Here is a 9,412-nt window from a genome sequence, read left to right as displayed (position 1 = left end):
CTTAGAAGACCATGGGACTTCTCAGTAAGAGGGCATTAGAAAGGACTTGTTAAAGAAATTGGGGGTAAGTGATTTGGGGGAGAGTTCAAAGAAGCAGGGCTTTGCTCTGAAGAAGTGGGAGTAATTCTATGATTTGGATATCTTAATAAATCATGTCTAGAAGTACAGACTAGATCTTAAAGCTTAAGAAGACAGCAGTCACTCATATTAGATAAGAGAGGGGAGTGTTTGGTATTTCGTGGCTTCAACAGTGTTCAGACATGATTGTGTAGTGATTTTATTTTGTCTTGCTTTGCCATGATCACATAGTGTGGATGTTCTGCTAAATTTTTATGTTCAGAGGGGGTACACCAAGGCTTTACTGTGAGTTACTCCTCGGTGTACCCTCTCTGAACATAAAAAATTTAGCCGACTCCTGGATGCCAGGGGCAACTTTTCTCTTTCTCACTGTGAATGTGTTAAAACTTCTGGTTAGCATTTTACTATTTCCCACAGTGTCATATTTAAATCACCAGGTCTGAACATTTAATTTACCTGAGTTGGCCCATCCAACTTTTAATATGCTTCCACCAATTTTAATACATTAATTCAATGAATTTGAAATCATGCTATGCATGAGTGTCCATATATTCTTGATTTTCCAAGACATCCCAATTTTAAAAATGCTGTACCTGGTTTATATATAGACCCTCATATCTAAATTTGAAAGATGTAAATTATAGCCACTCTAACTTCATTCACAAATTACAAAAAAATTTTCAAAATCTTTATTGCTTTTAATGGCACACTTATGTCCAATTTTAAACAACATGATTGCCCAGTGCACAATACCATATTATTTAGTTATATTTGTTGATTAACGTTTATTGAGTGCTATCATAAAATAGCTGATTTAAGCTCTGAGCAGCAATATCACCCCAATTTCAGAGATGAACATTGTGGTCTAAATACATTGCTTGTTGCTCCAATTTACAGAAGAGATGTGAATGTGACATATTTGAACACAGATTGTCTAACTCCTGAACCTATGATCTTAAACACTATAAAATACTGGTATATGTAACCTGGGCAAAATGAGAAATTCTAATATCTCGTTTCTTATTTTCAGTAGCTTAAATTTCTACAAACAAAGTTGTAAATAACAGATAATAAAATATAAACAGTTCAGAGAAAAGAGGAAATATGGTTGAAACAAGTTACTTAAGGGTCCTCCTAAGATAAAAAACAAATTGAGATAAATTAGATACATATAATTTTCACCTGGAAAGGTGGTGGGAGCAATATTTGAGTTAGAGAATCAGATGTTATGGAGCAAAAACTGATATCTTTTGGGGAACTCAGCTAGAATAGTTTAGCTGTAGTCAGTAGGAAAAAAACATAGAGGGGAAAAAGGCTAAAAAGATAAATGGGGTTATTAGCAGAAGATATTGCAAAAGAAGGATTCAAATATTTTCCTGTAAATAAGAATACAAAGCTTTTGTGCTTTATTTTTGCTTTAATCAGAAGACAAATATGATAAAAACAATAGAGTAAGAAGATTAACTCCATTTTTCCACAGATTAAATTTTACTTTGCATAACTCATGTGTTTGTAGTTGTTGTTAAGTCTTAAATATTTTACATAATCAGAGCAAACAGCAGAGAGGCCAAATAGCCTAAGTGAACGAAGGTCCACTCTCTGAGTCAAGACAAGAAACACAGCCTAATTGATATTCTCAACAAGTGGTTCTCTAAACGTGGTCTCTGGACCAGCAACATCAGCATTACCTACGCTTGTAAGAAATGCAGATTAGTGGGTCACACCCCTGACCTGCTGATCAGAAACTCTCGTGGTGGGGCCTAGGGACATCTGTTTTAACCAGCCCTCTAGGAGACTTGGTGCATGTCAGGCTTTGAGAACTTCTGCTGCCGACATTGCTACTCCAGCTGTGATCAGTATCAGCAGCAGAGACATCACCTTGCAGCACATCGCAAATGCAGAATCTCAGGCCCCACCCCAGATGTACTGTTTCAGAATCTGCTTGTTAACCAGTTCCCTTAGGTAGTTCATGGCTGTGTTAAACTTCTCGAGAAGCACCAACCCAGAAAATGTGTACTAGGACATACATTTCCTGGATTCTCCTCTGACTGGTTTGTAGGGAAGAACCTTTCTGTGTAGATCACGGTACCTAATAAGTCATGTTTGTTTCCTTCATGTCCTCTCTAGACCACCAGCACACTCTCTGTTTCTTTTCGTTCCCTCCACTTGAAGCCCTATTTGACACAGCAGTAACATGTTCTGTGTGCCAAACTCAGGAAAGAAGTACTAGAACCACATTCTTCTCTGTAATATAGATGTCTCAAAATACTACTCTTTTTTAAAAAATTATTTTTAATTGCACATATTTGTAGGGTGCAGTGTGTTGTTTCAATACATGCATATGCTGTACAATGAGTCACTTAGTCTTTATATCTCATTACTCAATCACTGTGTAATCAAATAGTTCCTATTCTTGGTTATAAGTCCATACCACTATTAGTACTATTTTCAAAATTCTAATCAGCCCCCTTTCTCTACCACACACAGACATACTGAATTAGAATCATTGTCAGTTTGTCCAGCAATGTGTACCTTCAGAGACTCAAGGGTGAAGAACATTTACTACTTTAATTTCTCACAAAATGCATTCTGGTCCCAGAACTCAATAGTACGATAGTAACAGAGCAATTCAGTTTGCTGATAAACACAATATTTTTTTCTCAGATCTTCTTTGGCTTATTTCAATATATCACACTGTCTGGCTAGGCTACAGCTAATGTCAGCATCCTGCCGACATCACCAATTGTGGTGCTCTGCTAGGCTAAGGCCTGGAATCCTGCTCATACCACCAACTGTCTAGCTCTTAATCCTGTTCGTGATGCCAACATAAAGCTAGGCAACCAGGCCAGCTGTCAGGCTCTTTTACCTGCTGGTAATCCTGCACTGACTGAGCCGATTGTTGAGCTAGGGCTGGGTCTGGAGCCCACAGACCCCTCAAGCCCATTCACAGACTGGGTCACAAACCCTCCACATGCCAGGCTGGGTCCCCAGACCCCTTACACACAGGTCTATGAGCTAGGTAACCAGCCAAAAGGCCCTTGGAAGCCATAGGTTGGAAAGCATGGCTGCACCCAGCAGATGCCTGAGGCCAACATCCACCCGCCTGCTTCACTCAAACTACCTCTCTCTCTGTCTCTCTCTGTCTCTCTCTGAAGAACACAAGAATAGCAACAAAAACTAAAAAGATACATTGGTGCACATACGCACTAACTCCATGCACACAATTTGCTTACAAAGAATGCTGAACCACAGCCAACTGGACCCAAGGCGAGGGCTCTGACCAAACTATTCTATTTTCCCAACACACACCATGGACCACCATATACATTTGGTTTAGTAGTCACTATCTTTGGGCAGTTGACCTATTACTGACCTAAATAATCTTTGGCATTTTTATATTTGTTTGTCTGATAATCACACTTATTTTTGAAAAGCTTATTTCACTCCTCCCATAGCCATCTAGATGACTTTTCAAAGTAGATGGGTTTTCAAATTATTTCAAGTTATTTCCTCTCTCCTGCTTGTCATTTTGAAAGATATCCACAACTTTCTTCCCTTGCTAATTTTTACTCTAACTTTTGTAATACTTTCTTGAGAACTAAGTCAATCTTATACCATGCGTACCTCCTCCTTAGAATAATGTCTAAGTAGGTCATCTCTACATCACTTTCCCCACCTTAACTTCCTTAATTCTTCACTTTTTTCTCTGTCTTAAAGTCAACCAATAAGAGACATATTTGGGGCAATGAGTTCTTTTTTAAAATAACAACAAAAACAACAACAAAAACATCTCTGAGAACTTTACAAGTAGTTATACTTTTTAATAAATATGTAAAGATGCAATTTTCCTAGCCCTTATCAGAGAGCCAAAGAAATCGGTAATTTGGATGTCTTGATAGAAATGGAAAACTTCTGTGGCTCCTTTTAATGTCTTTTTTAGTTTTCATTACCTGCACTTATAACGTTGTGAATCCATTCAAAGTTGGTGTTTATCCATTCCAAGACTAATGCTAAAGATTTTTTACAAGACTCTTTATGTTTGGATCCAGCTAGACTTAGTCATAATGATGGATTCCAAACCAGTCACCTGTTTTCACTAAATCCAGTCATGTAGAGCATATGAAATCAAGGACTCTTGTTATAGTCTGTCTGGGCTGCTATAACAAAATGCCTGAGACTGGTTAATTTATAAAGAACAAAAATTTATTTCTCACAGTTCTGGAGGCTAGGAAGTCCAAGATCAAGGCCTTGACAGGTTTGGTGTCTGGTGAGGACTGCTGTCTCTGCTTCCACAATGGCACCTTGAATGCTTCATTCTCTGGAGGAGATGAAGCCTGTGACTTCACATGGCAGAAGAAGCAGGAAGAAAAAAAGAGCCTAGTTAGTTCTCTGGAGCCCTTTCATAATAAGGCACTAATCCATTTAGGAAAAAGGAGCCCTTGAGGCCTAATAACCTTTTGAACGTCCTACCTCTTAATAGCGTTTCTTTGTTTCTTTGGATTAAGTTTCAACATAAATTTTGGAGGGGACAGAAACATGCAAACCATAGCAGACGCTCACCTCTTTCCCCCTCACAATCAAGCATTGAAACATTAGAGAATTACACTAGAAAACTCAAAAAAGAGCAAACAGAATCTAATTTTAGAGCTTTGTTCTGGGACAGAAAATAGGAGACAGTGGGAGACCATTGATGGTTGTCTCCATGTAATTGTGGTAATGTCTTCATTTCTCTTGCTCCAAGGAACAGAAACTATATGAAAATATGTTAATTATGATACGTGTAGAATTCCCTTTTTGGGAATTGAATTGATAAGTCAACCCTTAAAACTTTGGGATGTGGTCTAGAAACAAAGATACGGCTTGATTTATGGCATAATTATCCGAAGTCATATGTGCTCTCCTCCAACCAAATATTTGTCAGGTGCCAGGCATTGTGCTAGGTGTCAGAAAGACATTAGAGAACAGGAGAGACACTGTGTCTGTTCTTATGAAATATATTTTATAGTAGATGGGCAACATACTCTACAGAGATAAACAGATAAGTTAGCATAAGTACAGATTGTAATAAAAGCCATGAAAGGGCCGGCCCGTGGCTCACTTGGGAGAGTGCGGTGCTGATAACACCAAGGCGCCGGGTTCGGATCCCACATAGGGATGGCCGGTTCGCTCACTGGCTGAGCGTGGTGCTGACAACACCAAGTCAAGGGTTAAGATCCCCTTACCGGTCATCTTTTAAAAAAAAAAACAAAAACAAATAAATAAATAAATAAAAGCCATGAAAGAAGTAAACTGGGTGATAGTTAGCAAAAGGCAAAAATTAAGCCCATGTTAATAATAACATTTAAGCTTTAACTAAGATGGTTAGATCAAGGGGTTAATGAATCAACAGGCAAATTATCCTGTTTCTGTTTTATTTTTTTGGTTTATCTTTTTACCTTTTATCTTGATTCTCAAATATAGATATTTGCCACTGGGAAGAGTGAGGAAGAAAATATAGAGAAATAAATATAAATACATTTTTGCTGTTTCAAAAAAATCCAATTTAAATATTAGATCTGCCAAAAAAGTGTTTGATTTAAAGCACCAGCAATCTCTGATTCAACACAAATATGCATCACAAAACCATGAGACCACCAGCTCCGAGCTCAGAGTATTTGTTTCTTATTTAAGAAAATTTTCCTGTTTCTTAGCAGAGAACTTATACTGATAATTGCTACATTTATTTCTGGTTTCTTGAAGGAGATTTCATTCCATGGAACACCAAGCAAATGGCTTAACACATCTTTATATGATCTTAAATATGACACTTGCATCCAAAGTATAAAGGCAAGTAAGCAATTTCCATATCACAAAGTAGCACAGGTAATTTAGTAGGATAAAGCAGAGGCAAATGGATAAATCCTTCTTTAATAAGGTTCACAAATCTTTCACTTAAACAGGGAAGAAAAATGAAAACAGAGGAGGGAAAACACATATATCTCACCAACACACAGAAACCTACTGTGAAATTGATTAAATGGGGGATTTAGACTTATGAAACCAATATTCAACAACAACCACCACCACCAAGATTCAACCAGAAAATCTCTTGTGTTGCTTTAAATAAAAGCCAATAGCATAAGATGGGATTGTCCCAGGAGTCAACCTAAGCCAACAGCTTATGCTTAAACTCCAACCATGAAAAATATTGTGCAATTTGAAGAATTCTGCCTTTCATGATGGAGCATTTTACCTAAATCTTTAAACACTCCATGGAGTTTATTTGTGCTAGCAATTTACAGGCTGTTTTGTTTTTAATTTCCTGACCAGGTTGGGTTTTTGGAGAATAAGTGGTATCAAAAGAAACAGTTGACTTAAGTCCTCATTATTCAAGCATCTGAATAGTTACTTATTTGCCTCCAACAACAGATCTAGATGAGAGGAAAAGATTTGGGGGCTAATTCATGTATTTCAATTACATAAGCTGAATGTTGTCCCAATATTTTACATCTAAATATTCTCACCTGCTAAATGAGTATAAATTAGGATTAAATGTAATTTCATCTAAGAAAATGTGTTCTTCCAGTTGAAATATTTATACCCAAATTAATTTACTTTTTATTTACATAGACTTCTTTCTCCTAATTCCAAGTGCGTATGAAGGGTCTTTAAAAAGTTCAGAAAAAATGGATATTATGAAAAAAACTATGCATTGCAAATTTTTTATTATTATTTTTGCACCAAAATAAACTCATACTAACTTGTTAAAATATGTTAAAACTGCATCTAGTTTAAGGCACTAAGAATAAAACATCAGTTTGAAAAGAACCCCTATCAGAGCAATATGGATTCTGCTAAAATAGAAGCATGAACAAACATAACATTTATGGAGAAGCTTGGGGGAAAGAATGGTAAAATAATTGATGTTTTACAAAAAGTTTATGGGGACAACACCCCAAAGAAATCAGCAGTTTACAAATGGATGACTCCTTTTAAGATGGGATGAGACAATGTTAAAGATGAAGCCCACAGGGGCAGATCGTCCCCATTGATTTGTGAGGAACAAATTCATCTTGTTTGTGCCCTAATTGAAAAGGACTGACCATTAATAGCAGAAATAATAGCCAACACTACAGACATCAAAGATGAAGCCCACAGGGGCAGATCGTCCCCATTGATTTGTGAGGAACAAATTCATCTTGTTCGTGCCCTAATTGAAAAGGACTGACCATTAATAGCAGAAATAATAGCCAACACTACAGACATCTCAATTGGCTCAGCTTATAAAATTCTGACCCTCAATTGGCTCAGCTTATAAAATTCTGACCACTTGATGCGTGCCATAATTGTGCTCAGATCAACTGCAGACAAGAGCAGAGCTTTCAATGGAAATTTTGAACAAATGGGATCAAGATCCTGAAGCACCTTTTTTTTTTTTTTTTGAAGAATTGTAACAGGAGATAAAACATGGCTTTCTCAATATGATCCTGAAGACAAAGCACTATCAAAGCCATGGCTACCAAGAGGTGGAATTGGTCCAGTCAAAGCAAATCAGACCCATCAGAGCAAAGGTCATGAAAACAGTTTTGGGGGGACACTCAAGGCATTTTGCTTGTTGACTTTCTGGAGGGCCAAAGAGTGATAACATATCCTTATTATGAGAGTGTTTTGAGAAAGGTAGCCAAAGTTCTAGCAGAAAAATGCCCAGTGGAAACTCCACCAGAGAGTCCTTTACCACGGCAATGCTCCCGCTCATTCCTCTCATCAAACGAGGCTAGTTTTGCCCGAGTTTCAATCGGAAGTCATTCGGCATCCACTTTACAGTCCTAATTTGGCTACTTCTGAATTCTTTGTCTTTCCTATTCTTAAAAAAAAAATTTGAGGGCTCCCATTTTTCTTCAGTTCATAGCATAAAAAAGAATGCGTTACAGAATACTACTCTGCCATTGAAAAGAATGAAATACTCCCATTTGCAACAACATGGATGAACCTGGAGAAATTTATGTTGAGTGAAATAAGCAAAGCACAGAGGGATAAATACCTCATGTGCTCATTCATATGTGGGAGCTAAGAGAGAAGGGAAGGAAGAAAAGAAAGACCACAGCAGTGCTATGATCCAACAGAGGGAGGGAACATTCCTAGGACTACAAAGTGGAGGGGGCGAGAACGGGAAGGGAAGGGAGGTTCACGGATAATTGGGTTGGGACAAGGGGTACAAAACTAATTTCTGGTAATGGATATGCCCCCAGTATGAATCTAGCCCTCACGTCATGGGCAGGAGGGGTGACAATTAACTCTGTATCTCATGAATTTTCTTTTTCTTTTTTTGTCCTTTTTGTGACTGGTAAGGGGATCAAAACCCTTGGCTTGGTGTCGCCCGCACTGCACTCAGCCAGTGAGCGCACCGGCCATCCCTGTATAGGATCCGAACCCGCAGCGGGAGCGCTGCTGCGCTCCCAGCGCCGCACTCTCCCGAGTGCACCATGGGGCCGGCCCTCATGAATATTCTTAATAAATAAAAAAAATTTTTTTTAAAGACTACATTGACATCATTAAATTCCCAGAACTCTCAGTTCTTTAGGGATGGACTAAATGGTTGGTATCATCACTTACAATGGTATCCAGAACTGGATGGAGATTATGTTGAGAAATAAAGTTTGTTTTTTATATTTTTATCTTTTAACTTTATTTTACCACAAACTTTTTAAAGTCCCCTTGTATTGTAATTTTTATATAAAGCTATTTATTTTTTTTAAAAAGCTTCCCTTTCTTTATTCCAATTTATCAGTCTATAAAATTTTTGTTGACTTTTTTGTGTTGCTGTGTATTATTTTGCATCAGAGAATAATTTTCGCATTTATGTGACACTAAAATTGTTCAGTGATATTTGAAAAATGTTACATGAGAATATATTTAATTGTCTTGATATAACCAAAACTTGTTTTCAGAAAATAATTACAAGCAAGTCTGTTTTGCTTATATTTATTACAAATAGGGTAAATTCATAGCAGGCATTTCTATTATTAAAACAACTATCCTTCCAATTGAGGTATTCCTGTATTAATTAAAATGAAATATGAATAGAAAAAGTAATCTTGCTTACCTTCTTAATTTTTAATAAAAACAATGTTTACCTCATATGTAAAGAACACATGCCTCAATAAATATGAGAGAATTTGAATTTTACTATAGTATCTAAGAGAAGAAATAACCTGTTTTTTATCAAGAAATGATAGATCTCTTTAAGCTGAAAGATTCTGAATCATCACACTTTTTATTTTCATGTTAAATTAAGTTTTGCGGGCCAAGCCCGTGGCACACTCGGGAGATTGCGGCACTAGGAGTGCAGTAGCAC

The sequence above is a fragment of the Galeopterus variegatus genome, unplaced genomic scaffold (assembly GCF_000696425.1).
Source record: "Galeopterus variegatus unplaced genomic scaffold, G_variegatus-3.0.2 Scaffold1785, whole genome shotgun sequence".
Classification (NCBI taxonomy): Eukaryota; Metazoa; Chordata; class Mammalia; order Dermoptera; family Cynocephalidae; genus Galeopterus; species Galeopterus variegatus.
Note: the sequence above shows the minus strand (reverse complement) of the source record.